The sequence below is a fragment of the Ambystoma mexicanum genome, chromosome 8, assembly GCF_040938575.1.
Source record: "Ambystoma mexicanum isolate Mex_15411 chromosome 8, UKY_AmexF1_1, whole genome shotgun sequence".
Taxonomy (NCBI): Eukaryota; Metazoa; Chordata; class Amphibia; order Caudata; family Ambystomatidae; genus Ambystoma; species Ambystoma mexicanum.
Genome location: NC_090929.1, coordinates 1,606,393,578 through 1,606,419,115, shown reverse-complemented (window position 1 = coordinate 1,606,419,115; position 25,538 = coordinate 1,606,393,578). Strand labels below are relative to the sequence as shown.

Genomic DNA, 25,538 nt, shown 5'->3' with positions numbered 1-25,538 from the left:
CACCCCTGAAATACACGTACCCTGCTCGCACTGGCCCAATCGCGTGTGGAACTTCCCGCGCACCCCTGAAATACACATACCTTGCTCGCACTGGGCCAATCGCGTGTGGAACTTCCCGCGCACCCCTGAAATACACGTACCCTGCTGAAATTGCGTGTGGAACTTCCCACGCACCCCTGAAATACACATACCTTGCTGAAATCGCGTGTGGAACTTCCCGCGCACCCCTGAAATACAAGTACCCTGCTCGCACTGGGCCAATCGCGTGTGGAACTTCCCGCGCACCCCTGAAATACACATACCTTGCTCGCACTGGGCCAATCGCGTGTGGAACTTCCCGCGCACCCCTGAAATACACGTACCCTGCTGAAATCGCGTGGGGAACTTCCCGCGCACCCCTGAAATACACATACCTTGCTGAAATCGCGTGTGGAACTTCCCGCGCACCCCTGAAATACACGTACCCTGCTCGCACTGGGCCAATCGTGTGTGGAACTTCCCGCGCACCCCTGAAATACACGTACCCTGCTGGAATCGCTTGTGGAAATTCCCGCGCACCCCTGAAATACACGTACCCTGATGAAATCGCGTGTGGAACTTCCTGCTCACCCCTGAAATACATGTACCCTGCTGAAATCGCGTGTGGAAATTCCCGCGCACCCCTGAAATACACGTACCCTGATGAAATCGCGTGTGGAACTTCCCGCGCACCCCTGAAATACACATACCCTGCTCGCACTGGCCCAATCGCGTGTGGAACTTCCCGCGCACCCCTGAAATACACATACCTTGCTCGCACTGGGCCAATCGCGTGTGGAACTTCCCACGCACCCCTGAAACACACGTACCCTGCTGAAATCGCGTGTGGAACTTCCCGCGCACCCCTGAAATACACATACCTTGCTGAAATCGCGTGTGGAACTTCCCGCGCACCCCTGAAATACACGTACCCTGCTCGCACTGGGCCAATCGCGTGTGGAACTTCCCGCGCACCCCTGAAATACACATACCTTGCTCGCACTGGGCCAATCGCGTGTGGAACTTCCCGCGCACCCCTGAAATACACGTACCCTGCTGAAATCGCTTGTGGAACTTCCCGCGCACCCCTGAAATACACATACCTTGCTGAAATCGCGTGTGGTACTTCCCGCGCACCCCTGAAATACACGTACCCTGCTCGCACTGGGCCAATCGTGTGTGGAACTTCCCGTGCACCCCTGAAATACAAGTATCCTGCTGGAATCGCGTGTGGAAATTCCCGCGCACCCCTGAAATACACGTACCCTGATGAAATCGCGTGTGGAACTTCCCGCGCACCCCTGAAATACACGTACCCTGCTGAAATCGCATGTGGAAATTCCCGCGCACCCCTGAAATACACGTACCCTGATGAAATCGCGTGTGGAACTTCCCGCGCACGCCTGAAATACACGTACCCTGCTGAAATCGCGTGTGGAACTTCCCGCGCACCCCTGAAATCCATGTACCTGGCCAAATCGCGTGTGAGACTTCCCGCGCACCCCGGTATACACGCACACGTATTCCATGTCAGCGGGTGTCTGTGTTTGTGGGTACCCCTTTGCACGTCATTTGTCCTGGAGGGCCACAGTATAGGACATTCATCATGGCAGTATATAGGTGCTATTTGTTGGCGCACCTTTTGGCGCACATTTCTTACAGCCGCAGAGACGCTACCGCCTGCTTTCTTGTGGCGGTCGTGTTTGTGCCTGTGCGCTGGTTTGAGCGTGCGCTTTTTTGCCCTATTCTATTCCATGAATACGTGTTGTAGGCGAGCGTGTGGGCGTTCCGCGCACTTGTGCCCTGTACTTCCCCCGTGACGCCCACGTTTTGGCAAGTTGTTCCCCATTCCGAGTGTTACGCCCGTGTTCCGCCTACTTTTGTTGCGTGCGCCGCGCTATGAGCGAATTTCACTGTGGCCTGTGCGATTTTCGCTGTGACCTGGCGCACGCTGTGAGATGGCCTGTGCGCCAACGTGCGCCGCGCACTTTTTTATCGCACATCCGCTGGTTTTCTCGCGCACGGACTTCCATGAATCGATGTGCGCTGCTTTTCGTGCGATTTTCGCACTTGCACTGCGATTTTCGCTATTCCACTGCGATTCGCACGTTTTTGCCCACTTGCGCCGCGCTAATTATTCCATGAATCGGCCTCTTATTACATTGTACAATACATTTTAACTTTTTTTTACCCTCATTTAGTTTACAAACCAGTGTACTGTGTATTTTGCTGAGTTTCTATGCTTGTTTTTCAAATCATTGGGTCTGGGGGGAAAAAAAAATCCTTGTCGGATTAAAAAAACCCTTTCTTTGCTATGCTACAAACTATTTCTTTGTTTCCTTTGAGTGTTTACTTGTTGTTTCTGATTAATGTTATGTATTTTGGCTTGTTGCAGATTTTTTAAACAGTTAGATACCTGTTGGCGTATTCTAACTGTGTATTTTTTGTTAGGGATCTGTGGTATTCATTTATCTGTGTGGTAGTCTACACTCTTGGGCAGTTGGATACCTGTTGGCGTATTCTAACTGTTTATAGTCTTTTACTTGAATTTTTGTTAATGTTGAAGTACATGTTAGTTTTTTTTTTATTGAATATAGCTGAAAACAACTTTTTCAATATTTAAACACAATTATTACATTTTGGCTTTAAGAAGATTAAATATGCGTTTGTAAGATTTGCTGGCAATCTCTGTTTTAGAGTAATGGTACTATCATTACATTCGAACCATCCACATTTCTTTTTAATATATGCAGTGTAGTGACCTGCAATGGTTGTGGCTCCTGCGTGGTAGATTATACCTATTGTTGTAAAGGATTTCTTACCAAGTGACACTTGACCGTGTGTGAATCCAGTCAGCTTGCAGTTGTTTTTGGTACCATCTGCATTGTAACGTAGAAGCATAAGTATTATGTAGTTACTATGTGTTTGTATCAGTAAGGTGGAGCGATTATCTGAATTGCAGATAGTACATAATCTGCCATGGTTTGAATTCTGTAGAAGTTGCTGAAATGGAATGGATTCACAATTAGGTATGGATACAATGTCACATTGTTACAGAGAGTGCATGTATGTTTCCACATGTATGAAATCTGGAAGATTTCATTTATAGGTATGTTTTTGTTTTCCAGTAATTGTAGTAAGTACATTAGAAATTCTTGTGGATCTTCTTGTGAGTGTATAGTGAATCTCACCATTCCAGCACAGTAGTCCAATTATTGTCTTATTCCGTGAACACTATACGTGTTGTCAGGATTGTTTGTTGCATTTCTATGAAGCACTAACATTTGCAAACACAATTGGTCTGTACTGTGCAAGTAAATATTGTTAACAATTGGTGGCAATTGAAATAGAATATTCATTGCTACATTTGCGTAGCAACTTACACCAGTTTCATTTGAAAATTTTAATGGACCAGCTAGTTCTGTCTCTGAGTGATTTTTTTCAGAGTTTCTGTTCCTTCTTTGAAGAAGTACCTGATTTACTTTCCCTAATAGGTTCTTCTTTGCTTGTGGTAATTAAAGTTTTAGCTTCTTTAGTTTTCTTTGAAGGATTTGCCGTCAGATTCTGTTGCATTTCTGTTTGAATTAGTTTTCTTTTACCACGTTTTCCTTTTTCTGGAACAGGATATGATTTCCGATGGGGAGTGTACAGTGAACGCAGTCTATTGTATTCTAAAATGCAAGGAATATCAGCGTTCACTTTACTTGCATCAAAGTTGATTAGAAATAGATCGTCAAGTGTACGTAAGCGTGATAGTGCTACGTAGCTCATGCCTTCAAAGACTGTGTTTCCTATATCTGTCAATGCTTTGTCTAGGGTAAGACCTTGGGATTTATGAATGGTGACTGCATATGCAAGAGTTAGAGAATAGTGTTGTCTACGTATATACATGTCTTTGAAGAGAAGGAATCGAGCTTTTGAGCGCCCTATCCTTTTCACTTCTGAAAGTTGTCAAAGCGAATATTGACAAACTGAATGTTGTTGTCACGTGGGTATGTTTGAAAGCCAACAACTGTACCCAGTGCCCCATTAACTAGCCCTTGCTCCACGTCAAGGTTACGTTTAAGCATTACTCTACAATTTAAGGATAATTTTAATATTTTTTCCAACCCAGCTGTGTTGGAGATTGAATTTTCTAAGGTATTTAGTCTTGTTGTGGCTTGCTCACACATGGGTAGTGTCATACCATGTACGTTCAGTTTGTCTGTGGAGCAAATTTCCATTATTGGTTGCATTTCTTTTTTTTAACATTGTTTCATTGAATTTGAAACAGCTTGCAAGAGTTGGCATTAAGGCCATACAATTGATATTTTTGTGTGCTAATTGTTCCATAACATCAGTAGCACATGCGTTATCGCCATAAAGTGTATGAATGTGGCGGTTTTTCAATATTGCTTGTGCTTCTTGAGATAGTACACCAACTCTAATACTTTTTAAAATGTTGGCGTAAGTGAGATCTGCAGATTGACGCATGTTTTCTGTTAATTCTCTGTATTGGAAATGTTGCCAAAGGTTGACATTTCCTATGCTGCCAACAGTTTTACGGCAGAGTTTGTGTCCTAAGGTTTTAAAAATAGGTTCACCTTTCACTGGTGTCAATTGTAGGAGATCTCCGAAAACGATAATGTGTTTCCCTGCAAAGAGTTCTTCGTAGTTTGTTTTAAGTACTTCTTGCAATCTGAGGCGAATCAAAGCCAACATTAGGTTGGAGACCATGCTCACTTCATCTATTAGTAGCATTTACATTTGTTTTTATACTCTGTGTAGTTCCATTGCAGCTTCTGCAGAAAGTTTATAATAGTCTAATTTGTTTTGGTGTTCTACTGGAAGGAGTAGTAATCGGTATAAAGTGACACTGCCTATGGTGTAGGCAGCTAAACCTGTGGGGGCAGTTACAACAGCTGACAGTTTTGTTGTTTGTCAATTGTTGAAGGAACTTGCTGATGATTTTGATTAAGAATGTTTTTCCTGACCCAGCTTCACCACTGACGTACAGCAGTATAGACTTGTAATTTTGGCAGGTACATTCTTTATTTTCGTGTTGTAAACCATGTGCAATTTCTTTTGTTACTTCTTAAAAAATGGTGCACTGATCTTTGTTAAGTTTTGATTGTAGTACAGTTAAGTCTTCTATATGTTCTTCATGGTGACACATGGTGTTTTCCACTTCTGTCATAGCTAATTCTGCCTCATTTGCTATTATTGGCTGTCCTAGTGGTTCTTGACTTCCTGTTACAGAAGGTTGACTGCTGTCGGAAGTGTCCTTATCTAGTTGGGCCTGAAGTTCTTCTTCTTGTTGCTGTTCATTGTGCAACATTGTTTTGTACTGTGTTAAGTTCACATCGGTGATAGTGCTTTCATTTGCTTTGAAGGCATCTTCATAGCAGTCATAGTTATCTAGTATCTGTTCCTCTTTTCTCCAGGGTTTAAAAAGTTGTAGCAGGGACATGTAATATAGCTCTTTCTGTTGAGGAGTTTTTAATGACAATTTGACATGATTAATTAAGCTTTGTTTGGGAAGTTTCACTAAGCTGCCTTCATAATCTGTCACCCTATATCTACCTTTGCTTTCATCGGGTTTTATATTATTTTTGTATGCAAATTTTTGAGCTATGTTGTATAGACACATGGTTTCCAAAGTGGTACTCCTGTTCGAATAGTATGTGTCCAGTAAATTGTTTTTTAAAATGTCTTGGCTGTTGGGATCATTTTTGGCAATTGTTTCTATGTCCCCATATGATTTCAGAACTCTTTTTCTAGATTTAGCAGGACCAAGACTTAGCCATAGTATGTTTTCTGATTTTTCATACAAAGCAGTACCGGTTAAACGATCTGCAGCTTCATAGGCGCCACATTCTCTATGAGAGAGCATTTTTATGCCTAGGCTATACAATTTCTGAGATAGTGTTTTATGATAGGTCATTCCAGAGGTCTTGGAGCTCTATTTTTTCTGCTTTTGGTAAGTAGGCTGTAACATATCGTGCAACTGCAGTGGAATTGTCTGCAATGTACTGCACATCTATGTTTGCATTCCATAAGAGGGCAATGATTGCATTGTAATCATTGATATATTTTGATTCTTCTGTTCTTTTTATGTAATACGTGTTCTTAGGTGATTTACCCTTAACACTATGTTGAACTGAAGACATGAAGTTATTCACTTCACCTCTTTCTGTAACTGGTCTAGAGAAACCAAAGCAGCATTTGGTGTAGTATTTCACTTTGCTTTTGTATTTGCGACTACAATATTTGCCACATTTGTGTCTTTGAAATTGTAAAATCTGTCTATGAAGGTCACTATGTGTCCGTTGTGAAGGGATTTCACAAGTGACTTATTTTTGGATGAACTGCAAATCAATGGCATCACTGGCCTGACCAAATTTAGGTGCACCTTTGATCCATAAAAGCATGTGAATATGTGGCGCTCCTCTGGCTTGGTATTCTTTTCTCCAAAAGAAGTGTTGCACTTCTCCAAGGGGAGGAACAGTTTTATTACAAATAGAGTGTAGCAAAGCAATGAAACGATGATGGAAATATCTTGACACATTAACAGGATCTAGAGAGCAAAGTTCTCCAGGTGTTAGTATATCTATGTTGGTTTTGTTGTTTGATATGCGTAGGAAATCATGTAAATCTTCCCATGCATACTCTGCACAACTTAATGTAACAAACCAAGTGGGTGGTCCAAGGTTTCTGATCATACAACGTACATCTCTGTGCCATCGGAACCAGTATTCTTTCGTACCACGCATGTTTGCAAACAGATTTGTTATACTTGATTGTAAAATCTCATCTTTTTCTTGCACTTTGTATTAATTGCGTAGCTGACATATTTTGAGAGTGGGTTCCAGATTCCAATATGTGTGCAACTCCGTAACATAGGGTTTCTAGTTCACTTTCAAAGAGTAGGTGGAATATGTATTCCACATTTTGTCTAAATCTGGGATCCTGAGAATACATTTGTAATGAGCGGTATTCTGATGCCGTAATCTGAGTGGGTCTATAATCGTATCTTCCGCCTTTGCCAGTAGGAAATGGCAGTGGAAAAGCACGTGCTTCTATACTTTTTTCCCATATGCTCATTGGTGACCCTTTGGTTTGTCACATTTGGTAAGTTTCTAGTGCATCATCTATGCCCTCATTGGAGTGCAATGGATGAATTATGTAGTGGTCCAAAAGAATGGATACTGCAGCAGGATCCAGAAGTTCAAATTGACCAGTTTCTGATGACTCTTGAATTATTTCAGTTATTTCCCTTAAGCTTTCTTCAATATTTATTTCTTTGTAGTATTCGTTATTGTCTTTCAAATTTTGCAAGGCTTGTCTAACTTTATGGAAGTCCACCAGTTGTTGCCAAATTTTTGTGTCTTTTGTTGGTACACCATTTACTAAGAAAATTAAAAAATGCTCTATTGGACGTTGCACTCCTAGAGTGTGCACATGTTCTGTCAGATCTAATGGCAAATAAACTACTTTGCCACAAATGCCTTTCACCAATTCAGAGGGAGGTACATTTGATGTTTTTGGTTGAAGGCGTATTATTGCTGGAAATGGTGGTTTCATCCTATTTAACACTAAAATAAATAACTTCCTTTTGAGAAGGATTGCACTGTCTACGAGAGCTTGTAGGATTAATTTTCTACGGTAGATTTTAAGGGTTGAGGATGATTTCGCTCCTCTTCTTATTAGATTCTGAAGGACTCTGTGGTGAAACATTGTTGCTAAAATACTTTTTTTACTATGGGTTCTTGTTACTATATCAGGATTCATAGGAGCATTGTTAGCAGTACTGGTAGCAGATATTTTTTTTTTAAAGAATTTTCTGTTTCGTGCCACATTTTGATAGAGGAGCCAAAGTTTTGCTAGTTGAAGCTTCCTTTGTCTCGCTAAATGACTGTATTAGCTGTTTTGTTTCAACGTTCTGTTCAAACTCTGCTAGAGATGGATGCTTACTTTGGACACTTTTATTTTCATTTGCTCTATTTCTGCGTTCCTTTCTACGGACTTGCTTTTTGGTAGGCATTCTTTGGGGTCTGTTGAAAAAAAAGAAGGCATGGTTTGGTCTGTTTTACAATGTATGTGTGATGTGTGCATGCGTGCATGAGTTTGATGGGGAAGCTGTTTGTGGTGATGTGTGAATGTGCATTGGGCTGCACGGTGCCAAGAGAGAACAGATCAGCAGGGGAGAGGGGGAGCAAAGGCAGAAGAAAAGAGGAAGGTCTTGAGGTGCTTCCGGAACCGGAGATGTTTTAGAGTGGCAGGGAGGCTGTTCCAGAGGGAAGCCCCAGCCGAAGACGGAGATCTACCCCCAGATCGTTTCTTTGAAGAACGACTGACCCTGAGGGAGTCGGAGGTAGAGGAGCAAAGAGCTCGAGAGGGGAGGTATCTTGCACTTAAAGGGGGAGCGTTGGTATGTATTGGCTATGCAGATTTAGTGGCATTAATTTGTTTAAATGAAATCATAAGGGTTGCACATGTTCTCTGAATAAAATATGCATACCTCTACTTTGTACTCATGCATGTGCGTATGCATGGAGCTGTAATTAGAAATCTGCAACACTTGCACAGTAATTTTTGAAGTAGGTGCTTTGCAATGATATGTGACTTCCATTCAGAGTGATCAAAAGTACATTTTAAGTGCGGAACTCTGATGACGGAGTTAGATGTAGAGATCTTGAATGAGATTGGTGGATGGTTGTGTGACTGCTTAGCTCTGTCCAATGAGAGAATGAATTTGTGAGTGATGTGGAAAGGGTAGAAGGACTGGCTAAGAGTTACGTGCTGCACGGACACCGCGCTTGTCCGTGGGTAGGGCGTGCCACATACAGGGTTCTACAGCAAATCCAGCATGGAAAGGGGACTGTAGGCATTACCAATCAGATGTTCACATTGTTCATTTGTGTCAAAAGACAGTGCGTGTAGTGAAGATGGCAGAGGTGGTGACAGTCAGGGTGTTGGTGCTCGGAGATATTTTTGTCCATGGTTTACAGCACTATTCTGAAAGTAGGCATGTGGCACACAACTTCGATGTCAGAAGAGTGGAGGTGGTGTGGAGCGCTGCAACTGATTGCAATGTTGCAGCATTTCTCCAAGTTTGCAGAGATATGCGTAGGATGACCAGTCCCCATGTGGTAGTTTTGCACTACAGTGCTTGCCATTTGGGCTACGTGAGTTCACCTTCTTTGTTGCAAAATTTGTAACAGTTGGTGCAAGCAGTCATTAACATCTTTCCAACTGCGAAAGTCATTTTTTCTGGTTTACTCCCTAGTGGAAAATGGTACAACAGTTCTGTTTTTTGTCCTGATCAAAGTATTGGGAGGTGTACCATCAATCACGGCATGCATGCTTTCATGTTACGAGCTAGTATGTTTTTCTGCAGCCACGAGAACATTGTTTCCAGTAATGCGACTTATTTTGAAGAAGATGTGTTTGTTATCTTTTTTTTGGGAAATGCCATGTTGTTTTGGAATGTAAGGTTTGCTTTGGAGAAGGTTCTGTAATGATTGTAGGAGTAAGAAGAAAAAAAAAATCAAAAAAATACAAAATAACAGGTATCTGCCCAAAAAACAAAAAAAGCTCTTTTCAGATTCCACCTTAAAGTGGAAAAGGGGAATACTATTTAAATGTACAGTCGTCACACTCAGATACTGCGTCCGCGGACATGGCAGTAGTCTGCAGGCAGCACGTATTACCAACGGGGTTTCTGGGGTGGAGACGCATGCAAATGAGAATGAGCGAAGCTAGGGATTGGTTAGTAAACTTCAGTGGGTGTGTTCTGAACGGAGAGATTTAGTGAGAATGTCTTTTTCCTGACAGTAGACCAGGCAGCTATGGCTCTGTGTGCTCGAAAACAGATTATCTGGATTTTGGGAGACTAATGGATACATTGGTTGAAGGTGCATGCAGAAAGTTGCGGTATATCTGCAGATCTTGGATTTTCTCATGTGGAAGTGCACTTGGAATGAAGTGGCTGGTACTTCTCTGTGCTATTTTACAGACAGAGCGTCATCCTGATATAATTATCATTCATTGTGGAGGAAACAGTTTAGGGCATGTCTCTGGAATTTCTTTGCAATTTGCAATGAAGGAAGGACTTGCGAAGGTCATGGACATGTTTCCAAATTGCCAAGTAGTTTTTTCCCGTATTGCACAAAGACAAATGTGGCTGCGTTCTTCTGCATTTGGTCCACAAATGGAGAAAGCGAGGCGCAATGCCAATAAGGCTGTTTGTGCCTTTCTAAGAGATGTTGGCATGTCCTCTTTCCACAATGAAAACATTTTGTTTCGCAGCACTTTCATTTTTCGCAGAGATGGAGTCCATCTCACATATGCTGGCAATCAGATTTTTCTTCGAAATGTACAAAATGCATTGCAACCTCTTTTGGATTCCTAATCACCTATTTTGCATTACGTTTTTTTGAATCCAAAGTTTTTCAAACACACAAAACACCACCAAAAGGCTCTTTTCAGAGCCACCACTTACTCCCAACGAAAAGTGCATTGGTTTTGCTCCACTTGCACCCTCCATTTTTGTGCGTCCTAAGACTGTCTGCAGACTTTTTGAAAATTGCGCGGGGGCCACACCGGTCACGTAGTTCCATTGTTAAACTGAGAAAGGCGGCTCTGAAAAGAGACTTTTTTTGTAATTTTTGTTGTTTTCCATATTTTTATTTTTTTACACACGACACACTAGGAGAGGAGGGTAAAGGAAGGGACACCAACCACGGGGATAAGAAAGGGCAGGTGGAGAGAAAAAGATGTAGGGTGGGCTTTACTTAGGTAGGGAGCAGTTCTTCTAGTGCTCTGTGACCCTAGTCTCAAAAGCACTTCGAAGACTCTCCCGCCTGCAAAGTAATGCGTCACAGTACATACACAATATTGTGACCCTCGCAAGGTAAGGACAGCATCGCAAATGGCCTGTGAGGCAGCTGGAGGGATGCACTTTCCCACAGGAGTGTCTCTTGTGATGAGAGGATCGGACACAGAGGATGCTGGGGAGCAACTCAACCTACTTTGTTCTTCACATGGTACCACCTTCCGGATGTCTGCACTGTGGAACGAAGTTGTGTGTCGCTTCATGGTTGTCATACCAAAGCTGTACGCACTAGGTCTCCCGCGACTCAGCACCAACTTGCATTGGTTACACCTGACCTGGTTTGCACATGCTTTTGGTACGTTTCCAACAACGGTAAACAACCTCCACACCCATGACTCCCGGCGAGTGCTTGTAGTGCGGAGTTCCTCCACCTCATTCTCTTCCTCCTCTTCTTCCTCGCTCTCTACATCCTCACGCGTATTTCCCTCTGCAGGCCCTTGGGGAGCTGGTGGCGGTGAAGGGTTTGGGGGTGGTGCTGAGGCTAATGAAGCAACAGCAGCCATGGATGCCATTAGGGTTGGTCGGCTAATCTTCGCTACAGCGGTAAAGGCAGCAAAACTCAATCTGCTATAGCCAGAAGTACAATGAAGATGAGCTCAGGGGTGTGGTCTTCTATAGGGGTGGAGGGGTGCGCCTCGTGACCATATCGATCACTCAAAAGCATTGCAAAAATTCTAAACAATATGTTGAAAGGTTGGGCCATTGAATGGGACATGTGAAATGGTGATTTTATACTGTAAAATAATTTCCCATGTCTGTATAAGTTCTTTTGAAATGTTGCGGAAGCAGACAAACTGCGCAAATTAGGCCACACGTTCAGCGTGGGTGCGGTCACGTGATGATGTCGTGAACACATCCGCGAAGGAACATTTGTGATGTCATCTTTGATGTCCTGGGTGTTAGTGTTAGGAGTGCACAGTGGTGCGGGCAGTTATGGTTGCTTAGCCTACCAGAACTGGCGAATTTCAGGGGTTTTTCGATTTTACTTCAAACCATAATGTGAAGTTTATAAAGTTTTTTTTGTTGTGAATTTCACAGGTTTTTAGTAGCACAACTTAACCATAACGTCCCTTTAACAAAGTTTTTTTTGTGATATATTTCTGGCTCGACAGTTCTTCCCGTTCTCGAGATAATTAATCTTTTTGGTTTTTCTGCTTTGCTTTTCAGCATTCCGTTTTGTGGTGTTACACCGCCATGCACAGGTCATTTGCCGAAAGTGCTCACATTGCGCATCGAAGCTGAAACATGATCAACACCTGATTCATTTCTATTGCAAAATTCGGTAAAGGACAGGTACTTCGCCCTCATGACATCAAATGGCATTTTGCTACAATTTGACGATGACATAATTGAATCAGTTGATTTGAATCAGGTTTCATGTTTAACCAAAAGACGTTCTTCTCTATTCTCTCCTTTCATTAATGCTTTAATCCCACAAATATATTTTTACAGAAATGCCATGAAAAAAGAGAGCAGTATTTAATCCCACCCGAATCAAAACAACACATCAAAAGCTGAAACATTGTCAACATTCTGAAGAAGGTAGATTTCAAGACCATGAAGATGATAGAATTCAACATTCTTTCAGATAGAACAATGAAAGTGCTCAAGAACCTGAAGCAAGGCTTACTAATCAGAGAATTTGTGCTGCTAAAAAACAAAGCAACGAAACTGCTGGAGTAACTGAAAAAATGACTTGTTAAGAGAATTAGTGCTGCTGAACAACAAAGGAATTAGACTGCTGAAGAAACGAAAGCAAGACTTACTGATCTGAGAATTTGTGCTGCTAAAAAATGAAGCAATGAAACTGCTGAAGAAACTGAAGTGATAATTACCGATCAGAGATTTAAAAATCTAAGAATTGAAATCCCTGGCATTAAGCTAGTATGTGATAAAAAGAAAAGTGCCACTGTCTTGTCCCACAGTTCGCGAGTCTCAAGGCGCCAACACTCCTCAATTTCCTGAATGTTTGCAATGGGGTCTTCGACCTCCTGCATTTTGCAGACATGATCGCGCTCATGTCTGATTTGTCAGGGCACTGACCATGAGAGCCTTCCATACTGCTGCTCTACAACTATTAAATGATGCCCTGTCATGACTTGTGTTCTGTGGCGTCACCCTATGGTAGCCCACCCATGTCAAAAATATTGTCAGCTCTTCCCCAGGATGGCAGTGAGCAAACCCTTTGTCACCCACTAGTAAAGCCATTGCTGATTTAATCCTTTCTAACTCATAAATCAATTTTCCCGCCCATACAGTTAACAATGTTAATTTACATTTCAAGTTGTCTGTGGCCACGGTATGTACTGCGGTCGCCCTCCCCCTTCTCTAGCAATGGGAATTGGGTTAATTCTACATTAGGCCTAGTACCCCCTTCATTCTTGTAAAGGCCCCAGTCATGCTCTCTCACTTTCACCCTGGAAATGTTCTCAACCTCTGTGTGTATGGGGTAACATCTAACTTGTGCAATCGGCCCTTTGTACGTTTTTTGAGTCACAAGTTAATCTTTTCCCCCTTCTATCTCTTCCCCCTCGGACCACTCTGCCCCTTCTTCTGGGCTCATTCCCATGGAGGGACTGCATGCCCTTCTCGTGTCTTCCTCACCTTCACTCCCACCTTTCCTCATCCAACCCTATTGTCCTGCAACTGTCCTCACTTTCCTCGTCCCCTTGATTCTCACAATTCAACCATTTTAACATACTTTTCTAGTGCTGCCATTTCTAATTAGCTTGGCTCCCCCCTCTGTGAAGACCCTGCTGTGCTCCTTGCTACCTTAACGGTAGCACCATTATCCCTCCTGCTCCGATACAGTGTCTTAATTCTCCTTTGCATCCCTGTTCCCTCAGACTCACCGGGGAGTGTATGATTTCTCATTATTTCTTCCATTTCACTTCTTTCTCATTCCCACTTCTGTTCCTTACTTTTCTCTCTCTCGGTGCATATACTCTTTAGCAAGCATTTCAATGTCTTTCCGCTGCCTCTCTCTACTCATTTCCATCTACTCCTTTCTCCCTCTCTGCCTTCCCCTCTGCTTCCTTCTGTCTATCCCTTTCCTCCTTTGTTTTCCCAACCTATCTTCTTTCTCCCTTTCTGCTTCTTCTAGTTCTGCTGCTGATTCTTTTCTTTCCTTTCCTCTAACTCTTCTATCACCTTTGCCCATTCCCTTTCTTCCTCCTCTGCTGTGCCTCTTCTTCTTCCCTGTATGTCTTCTACTCTATTTCCCTGTCCCGGTCCTTTGTGTCGCCCACACTTTTCCCATCCAATTTAAGCAGTATCTGTCCTCGCACCCACTCACTCTGGCAATTCATCATCCCTGCTTTGTCACTCTCTGTTAGCTTCGCCTGCAATTCGCAGCACTCCTTATATTCATCCCGTGTGAGCCATGGCTTTTGATTACTCAGTATGGCTCCATTTATTGTGTCTTCACTACTGAACGCAGGGGGAGCATATACAGGGTTTGTATATCCTGTTGCTGCATTAATTTCTTTCAATGAGTAAAATCCTTGTCCCTCAATTGGTGGGTTTGTGCTTTGTGGAGGAGGAACCATGGGTGCTTCGCCCCCCACGTCTTGGTGGTTGAGTATCCACTCCCTCCAGGGTGGGTCCTCCACCTCATCCCGAACATTTTCCATAGCTTCAGCATTGCTAACCTGTTGCTCAACTTCTTCCCCTTTATATGCAGCATGTAAATATGTGGTCATGTATTGCAGCAGAGATATCGAAATACTGCCCTCCAGGGCCAGGCTTTGAACATCTTCCCTGCAGTTTAGCAGGTCCATTCTGTGCTATATTTACAAACCTTAGTCTTATACCGCAGAAGGGACTTGCACAAATGCATATGGGGAGTGTTTCCCATAATGGCACGTCACTCTTCTGAATGCCGATACTTACTTGACCTCAAACAGAGGGTTTTGTACACAAGATGGTTACACTTTTATTTTCACAATTACTAATCAACAGTAAACTCTATATTGTCAAAGTTTCAACACTCTTTAGACCTTTCTGCAAGCCTGTCTGGCTTTACCAACACCACTTGGGCAACGGCCCACAAATGCTGCCCAAACACCAAACTCCACCCTTCAAGCACAAACCAAAACTCCACATGCCTAGAACACAGACAGATATTAATGCAACTTCTTTTCACCACCTCAAGCCACCTTTTCACCCTTCTCCATAGTCTTCGTGCCCTCTGTCATTGGCAAACAAGACATCTCTTGCCACACCTCTAATTCCTATTCCCACCCTGCTAATGTTAGACACCCCTACTACCTCTCGTCCGCACTCTTTTGTACTGGCGCCAGTAACCTCTGCACATGTAGGATATATGAGTGCACTCTCAAGACAATAAAACCAGACAAACAACCCCACGGCCATCATCCTGCCTAAAATATAACAAGGGATCCATTATAAATAATCTTCCTGTCCTAACTGAGACGAGGCAACCTTCCTCTCTTAAATAACCTTCTTCTGTGCTCCTGGAAACAGGATAACTCCTTTATCTCTATTTTTTTATACCTTTTCCTTTTAATTTTTTTTATCTCAAAACTCAATACTCCGTTTCAGAGTCTAAGGAGTTCCCTTCCTTAACCCTTGCTACAGGTAAACTCGCATGAATAAACCTTAGATCACTTTGCCCACAACGTCCCCTCACAAATCTTCTAAACACATAAACAGCCCCCTGCCACTTTGGTTTGTCAGATCAGTGCTCTCATGCTTACATTTGTGGGCCAGACAAAGCCTTTGGAACTGCTCCTCCCACAATCTGCCACTTCTTCCAGCCTGTGGGGCATCCTACAGGGAGTGGGCAAGAATTTCACCAAGGGGGGCGTCTGACGACCGTCTCAGTTCACGCGCGATAGGCTATCCGGTCCTCCGGGGTCCTTCATGCGCGAGGCAGGAAAATGCAGTAAAGCACTGAGGGCATTGGCAAACCATCCTCTGCTACCACATGTCAAAATGGGGAGGAAGAACCCCGTGGATAAGCAAGAGGGCAGGCCAGGGGAAATCCCATGCCCAAAAAACAGAAGAGACAAAAAATGTGACAAATACCTGTTTTATTTAACAAAACCCATATAAAACGGGGACAGCACGAATATTAGGCAAATCTCCATGGCTCGTTAAAGTGATTTCAATCTCGACAGTACCTTACAAAGAGGTATGATATCACAATTGACGTTTCATTTCCAAAAGCCTCAAGTGGATCAGGATTGGTTAGGGTAGTGAACTGTATACACATTATATAAGGGTTAATGCAATTATTGGCTACTGTCGATCTGATGGCTCTGCCTGAGGCCACTGTGAGAAACCAGAAGGTGTCTCACCCAATAGTCCCCGGGGATCTGTCATCCAAGTGTCCAGGATACGGCCATCGCTTTTGGATCCAGTTCCTGGGGGTGGACCAGTGCGGCAGGATCACCTGGGTGAGGGGTCTTTGCGGGGGTGGGAGTTGGAAACTGGATGGTGAGACACAGTATTCCCTTCCCTATAACACCTTTACCATCCTACCAGGTAGGATATTTCGGAACACTACCACTTACCATTTTACAACACAAACACTTTCTCACGGACAGTCCGCTATGAGAGAAAACAGACCATCACACACACCTGACTTCCATTAAGCTTCCCCACACGGATAAAAGGCATAGCACAAGAGCACACTCTGAGCGAGGCAAAGCACACGAGGAAACAGCAATTTCGAGACGGCAGCTGAACGAAAGAAGAAAGACGGCAAAACTGAAGGGGATCGCAAGGAGGGAAGTTCCCTTGACCTTTTCGACAAGAAACCGTTACTTTCCAGAAACTTCGAGAATAGAAAGTGTAAGACCAGGAAACCAGGCTGAGGAATCCTGCATTGTGTGTCGGAGCCATCCCGCGTCAATCAAGACGGGGAAATCGCCAGCCACTCTGGTACCGTCCTTGGCTCCAAGAACAAAGCAACGTCCATGAAATCAACGCAGCCGGTGAGTTGGAGAGACCGATATAAGACCGGTCTGTGTTGAAGCCAAGGCTGCAAGCAGCAACATTGTATAGCGAGCTTTGGAACGAACATTATTAAAACACGTGTGACAAAAGACGCAAGGAAAGGTGAACTGCTGATGAGTGATTGACCTTTCAGAGCAAGATATAATACCTTTGACGGAGTGGTCCAGCACTGCATGGGTGCTCAATTGAAGGTCACTGTAAGGTATTCAGCTGAGAAGTAGCAAAAGTGAAAGTGAGAAAGAGGCTATATCGAGAAGAGAGCGAGTAATTGTGAATCGAAGTGGTCCTTGCGATGGGTTGAGCACAGTCGAAAGAGCCCTGCAGAGGGAGATCAATTGCAAGCTTTGTTTTAAAGCGGGCCTGAGCCCGGCAGAGGGGGACGCAGAGTGAAGCGAAAATCACCTGTGAATTTGTGTATGTGAAATCCTAAGAAGAAAGGAACTTTGATGTTTGTCATGTTGGATCAGGCCCTCTGAAATAAGACTTTGAATGGAAAAGAGACTTTGGCACAGAATGCCCTGATGTTGAAGTTTTGAACTGTATCCTCGTGCTAGAGAAGCCAGAGATTGTGCTAAGCTTGAGTGTGCCGCCTTGTCCCGTGATGAAAACGTGGCGAAGGGAAGCCAACGGCTTGAATATCCTAACATATCATTTCTTGAACACGTTTCTTTTGCATAACATTGTTTCCCACACTATTTGTATTTAGAAGTAAGGCTTGGCAATAGGATTATTAGTATAGGCCCCTTTTATTTTGACAGACTCGACTAGGACTGCGTTATTATTACTTGATGGTCGTAGCTTGCTCCCATCTTTAGATTTAGGATTAGATAGGCGTTTTTCAAACCCAATTGAAGTTCAATAAACACCCTTGAACTGTGATCACTTGTGTCTGTCTTACTGTTTGATACCATGCCTTCCTTGCACCACCTCCTAAATCGCTACAGGTGAATACATGTCATTTCTAAAATATGCCATTGGCTGATGCAGCACTGCGTAGGCAACGTAGACGGGAGATGTGGATTAGTCAGTAGTGGCTTTCTCAGCCTTGGCGCTTTTGAAGGTTACCAGCACATGAGCACCATAGGGGTGTGTTGAAAACGACACCAAGGTGCTGCTTGTCCCAAAAAGGTTACCATTTCTGATTTCCTAGGCCACGAGCCAGGACATTCAGCTTTCAACATTGAACTACCTTGTATCTTTGTCCCGAGAAGTGGATGGGAACAAAGGTCTCTTCCTGTCTGTCTCTTGATCTAATGAATAGGCATTCTCCTGCGTGGGTGGGGACCATATTTCAGATTCTTCTGCTCAATATTTATGAGGATATCTGTCTTATTTAATCTGGGTGTCATTACCTCCTCTGGCCTCTAGAGACTTGTTTGAGCTACCTTTCTCTGAATATTAAGTCAGTGTTGGTGGGAATCTGACCTTCCAGCATCACTTGTTTCTTTATTAATCTAAGAAAACTGTGTCTCACATCTGGGAACTGGTATCATCTGTACCTTTGAGTGCTGATTTTGACCTTTAGTTCCCTGGTTACCTTGGCAGACATATGCTACTATTGTTTGGGCTGATCAGCTTGGGTTTTTCTGCTAGTTTAGCAAGCTATGTCCCCGTGAAGCCTCGAAGCTTCTCCACTGTCTCACATTCACTCAGATGTGGCTGCGCCGTCCATCTTGTTTTACATGGCCTTTCATTTTGTTATGTTATGTTATGATTATTTGTAGAGCATGCACCATCTAGGGCATCATGGCGCTAGGGGGCACAGACTGAGGGAGCAGCCGAAATGATAGCACAGTGAATGAGCGCTAAACAGGAAAATCTTGACCGTGCAGTAGAAAGGTAGATGATCACACATGCAGCGGAGTGAAGGGGTAGAACATTCCACAGAAGAGCAGAGGTGACTGAAAAATAGCACCCCCTGTACAGGAGCATTTAAAACATGGAATAGAAATACAGTAGGTCACGGCAGAGCGGAGAGGATGGGAGGGGAGGTACCGCTTAAATTTGGACTGCAGTTACTCCGGGCCTATTTTTCAGAAGGCCTGATGGACCAGACAAAGTGTCTTACTCGTTTGGACACTGGGAGCCACTGCAAAGAACTGAGAATTGCACAGGCAGAGGATAGGCGAGGAGCCCCCACGGCCAACCGGACCACCGTATTTTGCAAGCGTTTTGGTAAGCGGGTTAGCCGATCCAAGTGCACAGTTTTGCAAAAGGTAAAACGGAGCACACATCCACACATCTACATGCAACGTACCTATGCTGCTTTTAGTCGCTCCGGCATTATGCCAACGCTGGCATTCGTCCCCCTGCTGCCCCCCTCCTAACTTCCCCCTTCATTCATTGCTTGTTGGTGCTCTGATTCCCTTCGAGACACAGCCGTAACAAGCCACGCCCCCTCGGCCAGCATCAGCGTCTGTTGCTTAGCTACCAGAACACACTCCCGCCCTGCACTGACTCCGCAGGGAGAGCAGATCTGGCAGCTTTAGGTGACGCTGCAAATCGGCGCGGCTTTCAGCAACCTGCCCACGGCGAGCGCCGAGAGTCGCCTCCGGCGCCCCACAGTGAGCACTACTATTTGTTGCTCACTAGCCGGCTCTGTCTCTAAACGACCGGCCCCAAAACCTGCCTACAAGCGACAGAGTTGCCCTCACTTACGTGAGCCGCAGTGTGCCCTCACGGGTAAGAATTCTTTATTTTCAGGCAGTGATCAAACCTATGGATCCACTCCATTTAGACTGCAAACTCCCCTCACCAATTGCAGGTGTCTCATCACGTTTCCCCCACCTCTCTGCCCCCCCTTCCCCCTCGCCCCTCCCACCCCCCCTCACCCTCTTCCCCTCCCTTCTCTTTAGTCAAGTCCAGGAGGAACCCTGGATCCAGACACATTCTGGTACCATCTCCAGACGATAAGCACCTTGTGCTCGGGGATTCTTCGAATTTGTACATTTGGCGCACCCAGTTTTTGGTCCAGACAACAACTGCCACACAAGTGAGCACTGTACACGACAACCCTGCATTAGCTTCCATATATGCCGTGTCACTACCCATGCAGTGCCTCCCACCAGCACTAACACTTTTCACCCCCATTTTGTGAATCTAGCTAGGCTGACGTGATTTCAACACAAGTGAGTGAGCCTTGAAAACAGTGACGCCCACACCCTAGAGCCTTTTTCATCCACCCCCAAGGACTACCTGGCCCGCCACACAGATGTGACCTAGGATGATCACAACCTTCCAAGCACCAAGGTAACCTAGCACCTCTCTATGCAGACCTACACACACACAGGTTTGCACCAACCACATGGCACTGGATCGGTGTGGGACCGAGGCCCTCAAGGCACCGGCTATTTTGGGAACATTTGGATAGAATATTTGCACTTCTTTTCTATCCCTTTCACCAGTGATTAAGGCAGTCACGGTAGAAAGCTTAATCCAATTGTTTTTTTTATCTAAAACATGCCAGCATAGTGGAGTTCTCTTTTCTTTAGCTTCCTTCTCCCCTTTTTCTCTAACGAAAAAAAACCTCACCTCTAACCTTTGACTATCTCTTGGGACATCCTCTAAAACAGGCATTGATTGCCAATCTCAAGGCATTCCCTAGCTTCCATTTCACCAGGGGCTCTCCCTTCTTTCTTCCCTGCAGAATTCGACCATTGCCCTGATGAAGGTGGAATACTTCAACTTTTCAAATACCTTTTGGTTTCAAACCGCTGAAACGCACCAAATGTGAGGGGACTGTGGGTGTTTTTGATGCACCCACACATAGATTGCTTTTCCTTTTCTCACCTTGTGAACTCATTCCCCAAAGCGATGGCAAACTCAAGCCTCGGAGTATGAAGTCACGTCCGAGGAAGAATAAAATGTCATCAAGATTTTTTCGGCATTTTTCAACTTAGACCTTTGACGGGAGCAAAAAAACAACACTCCCAATCCTAATGTGATCAAATTGTTGTTTAGCCTAATGATTTGCTCATAGCACCATGTTAGGACAGGAATGATTCTGTCTCACTCCTGCTGCTATCACGACTTTGTCTCCCCCCCGCCCTTTTTTCAATTTCCTTCTATGCATGCTTCCCCTTCGACCTCACACCACCGCCCAAAATTTGAAATCTACATGTCGTATGATTAAGGAATATGAATGTACAAAAGGTGTGTGTTTTTCTTCATTTGCTTTTCATTTGCCCATGCCTTTAATGATTACAAACAATTTTCCGTTTGATGTTTTATGTTGCTAATACAAAACTACAGACTGTGTGTCTTTCTCTCGTTTTTCTTACGCCAGGTATCCCACCTGTTTAGTCAATAGGACTAGAGGTGACATTCATCGAAGCATTGATTGCAACAATGTTGGGTTGACTAAAGGGTAGGTCATGGATTAATACCCACCCACCCATTTTCTCACAACAAAACCCATGGCACAGCAATACTCCCAATTCTATGATCTATTGGTAAGCGGGTTGGGCAAGATGGAGGGGTTGCAGTAGTCAATGGAACCTGAGACGAAAGAAGAGACAACTAAAGGGCAGAGATGAGGTGGGAGGTAGGGGAGGACTTTGCACAGGAGACGAAGCTTGAACAGGACAGCCTTGAGCACTGCGCTTACCTGGTCAAACATCGCCAGGGGCACCGATAGTTTGACGCCAAGAACTTTCACTGCTGCAGAAGGAGGTGGCAGAGGGCCAAGTTCGGCTGGCCAGAAACTGACGGCCAAGGTGAGGAGTCGGGCAGGGCACCAACCACAAGGACCTCCATTTTATCACCATTAAGACGGAGACAGTTTCTACCCATCCAAGTGTGGATGGCTGAAAGGCAGGAACGTTAGCGCTCAGCGGTGGAGAGGAGAGCCAGATCAAGACGACCCAAGACTTGGGTGTCGTCTGCATAGGAGTAGCACCGAAAAATCAAGAGTGAATATGTTTAACAAAGGGGTGAACATATACATTGAAAAGAAGAAGAGGAGGAGAGGTGAAGGGAGGAAGACACATGGCTTTGAAGCGGTTCAAAAGAAAAGAACCAGTCAAGGACCAGGACGGAGACAGCCACTGCAGAAAGTCTGTTGATCAATGGTGTTGAATGCGGCAGAGAGGTCTAAAAGGATCAGGGCACCAATGACCCCCGATCTACAATCTGGACCAGATCGTCGAATGCAGACACCAAAACTGATTACATGCCTCAGCCAGGCCTAAACCCTGACTTGAAGGGATTCAGGACAGCACAGTCCTCCAGGAACCAGCAGAGAAGGGGGAGTGACCAGAGCTTCAAGTAACTTCATGGGGAAAGAAGGCAGAGACATGGGACAACAATTAAAAGAAAGTGAAGGATTCAACTTGTTTTTTTTTTAGAAGGAGGATGACGAGCACATGCTTCAATGTATCAGGAATGTGGCCAGTCGAAAAGGATAGGTTAACAGCTGAGGTCACAGAGGTAACTATGCAGGGAATGATATTTTTAACTTTATACAGTGGGATAGGATCTGCCGCGGAGATGGATTTAAGGCTCAGAGTGACCGAGGTGATATAAGCGTCAGTGAAAAGGGGAGGAGAGTCTTTGATGACAAGGGGTGGGATCCTAGTGCAAGAGATTTTCTGCCTAATGGTGCTCATTTTAGCCAGAGGAAAGGTGGAAAGTGATGTGCACAGCCTAAGAGAGGGAGGCACCCCGTTGGCAGCTGCTCGAGAGGAGACAGATTTAACTAATTTAAAGAGTTCCTTCAGGGAATTCACTGCAGCCTTGACACACGACGAAAAGTAGTCAGATTTGCTTTTCGTGATGGCATTCTGTTATGCTGCCATGGCTCTGTAGAATGCTAGAAGGGCGGGCGGACCGTAGGTAATACGCCACTTACGCTCAGCCTGTCGGCTAGCTAGATGAAAACCGGCGAGCCTGTCAGAGAATTTTAGTTGCAATCTGCATCAAGCAATCATTAGGCATATCCTTGTGCGTCTTGCGTTTCAGCATAGAGAGAGTATATGTCTTCTAACCTAATGGATGCATGCATGTTCTTCATGTCTAAGTGCACTTTGACCTATTGTATGTGTATCTTCGTGGTGGATGTGTATGTGCTTCGTGTCTAATGCCCCCCCCCCCGTGTGTCAATTTTACTGGTGATCTCATTTGTTTTCGTCACCTCAGCTCACAGCTCGTTCATGTCCTCAATATCCTGGAGGCTTAGTTCATCTGCAATCCCTGTGGGGTAGGGTTGCCTCAGCGAGTACCGTATTTCACTCCAGCGGTAAGTTGGGGAGGAGTCAGATAACATAAGTCATGTGCACCTGCCATTTTGGTAGCATAGGGATGGGCTGACGTGATGAATGACACACTCATTTTCCTGTTTTCATCACACTGCAGGACACATGTTAATAAGCATATAGATGCACTCTTTGGACAGCTGGAAAACTAACCTGTCAGGAAACAACATGGAGGGACGCTCCAGTGGTCGCTATGGAGATGTTGGGTCTGGGGAAACGGAATCGACCTTCCCAATGTGGCTGCTTGCAATGTCTAGTGACGCGGTACACATCCGTGATACTTTGGACAAGCCGGAAGCTCTTACGGTTCTGTGACGAAACAAAGGTAAGGATCACAAGTAGCCCTGTGCTTCGCAACTCTTTCCTCTTTTTTGCACCAGTGCTCTGTGTCCTTTCTCTCTTGGTTCCCCTCTGTGTTCCCGTCTTCCCTGATTATGGACTCGCCTTGCCTCCCGTTCCCAGTTTGGCTCCTGCCTCCTGCCTTGTCTTTCTTCCACCCTGCTCCCCAGCAACTCTTGTGCTGTTGCATTCTGTGGTGTTCGACTTAGTTCCGGTTGTCAGAGCTTCCACTCATGTTGGAGCGTCCATTCCGGACTGCCTTGCTAAAGTTAGCCTCCCGAAGGCTTCTACACACCACAATATCTCAGGTTTTCCTGTTTGGAGAATTTTTCATTGTGGGCTTGTGCCTCTCCCGGCGTCTGGGTTCTCTCTGATCAGAGACAACTGTAGCTGTGTCAGGGCACAGACCCTACTTGCATCAGAAGACTACCAGACTCCAACCCAGGTAAGGTGAATCGCTGAGAGAACAACTTTTTGGCCCATCCGCAGTCTCATTCATCGGTAGTTGCAGCAGCCTCACTTTTTTCCAAACCTTCTAGCTCAGCAACATATTCAACCTCTTCAACTTGTCTGGCTAAGGAAGACACATTTTAAAAAAGTACAAAAGAAAGGTGTACCGTATCTCTCGGCTACATCTTAAATATGCCAGTGCAGATGCCATGCTTGCTGCAGCAAACCAAAAACTGTGAAGTGACATTGGAGAGTTTGTACAGGATTTACCTTTGGACATGAAAGCTAGAAAGGGCTTTCTGAGGCTAAGGTCCTAACACAAGGCCTCCTTGAATCAACTGTGGCTCATATTGACACCACCAGCAGAGGAGTGTCTGTGGGAGTGGACATGCGAAGAATGGCCTGTATGCATGCCACAAAGTTTTTCTCAGGTGTGCAGGATAGAATTCTAGACCTTTCCTTTTAAGGGGTCATATCTTCATGTCCCCATTTACAATATGCACAGTAAATTCTTCTGCTTCACAGTAATGGGTCGACACTTCCAGTACAAAGTGCTCCTGTTTGGACAAAATTCAGCCCCTCATGTCTTCACGAGATTGAACACCATTGCTGCACTTCTCTGGACCGGGGGACTCCATCTGTATCCTTAACTCACCGACTGGCTGGTAAGGGCCAGTTCAACAGAGGAGGCATGTCATTCTTGCCAGAGGTTGTGGATGTCCTTTAGGAGGTGGGGTTTTTGCTCAATCTGAGGAAATCCGGACTGAATCCAACACAGAACATAATTTTCCTGGTTGTCAGGTGGGACATGGTGGAGGGAAAAGATGTTCCCCACAAGGGAGAAAGTTGTAGATATTCAAAAGGCTGCCAAACACTTTTTGACCAGACGTTCAACGCCAGCCTGGTGATATCAGCACCTGTTAGGACTCTTAGCATCATGCATTCTGACAGTGCCTCATGCCAGTCTGAATATGAGGCGTCTTCATATTCATCTTTCAGCATCCTGGGACCAGGATACAGGGTCCCAAGCAGACCGGTTATCCATTCCACTCTCACTGAATCAGGATCTTGTTTGGTGACGAAATGGAGAGCCAGTGCTCCTCTATGGCAGCTGGAATATTTTGTAGTAGTGACAACATGTTTGCACCCTGGAAAACAATTAAATTCATCTGCTTTGTTCCAAGTCAGACAGCCAGCAGCACACAAATGTTCTGGAGCTCAAGGCTATTGGGTTGGCTCTAAAATCCTTCCTCGCACGGATACAAGGCATGGTCATCCTTATCAGGACCGACAGCTTGACATCAATCTTTTATATAAACAAACATGGAGAAACCAGGTTAACACCGTTATGCATGCTGGCTGTGGAGATCTGGGAATGGGCCCTCACTCAGAGAATACTGCTCAAAGCGGTTCTCCTGGGGGACAGCAACACTGAGGCCGACAGGTTAGGCAGACGGGGCATGAATAGAATGAGTGGGAACTGCACTGGGAGACCATAGCCCAATATTCAGGTAATGGGGTAATCCGGAAATAAATATGATTGCATTTCAAGAGAACACCAAATGCCACCTCTTTGCATCATGGGAGTACCTGGGGACTGGCTCTCTGGGCGATGCGTTCCA

General features: G+C 44.8%; 1 protein-coding gene across 1 annotated transcript in view; it reads right to left on the bottom strand.

Moving 5' to 3' along the window:
• Nucleotides 1-19,200, bottom strand: part of LOC138473240 (caspase-7-like) — an 865,808-nt gene extending 846,608 nt beyond the window's left edge. Inside the window, exon 1 of the mRNA XM_069611856.1 lies at nucleotides 19,134-19,200. The gene's annotated coding sequence lies outside the window, so the exon portion shown is untranslated. The remainder of the gene's footprint in view (nucleotides 1-19,133) is intronic.
• Nucleotides 19,201-25,538: the final 6,338 nt, after the last annotated feature.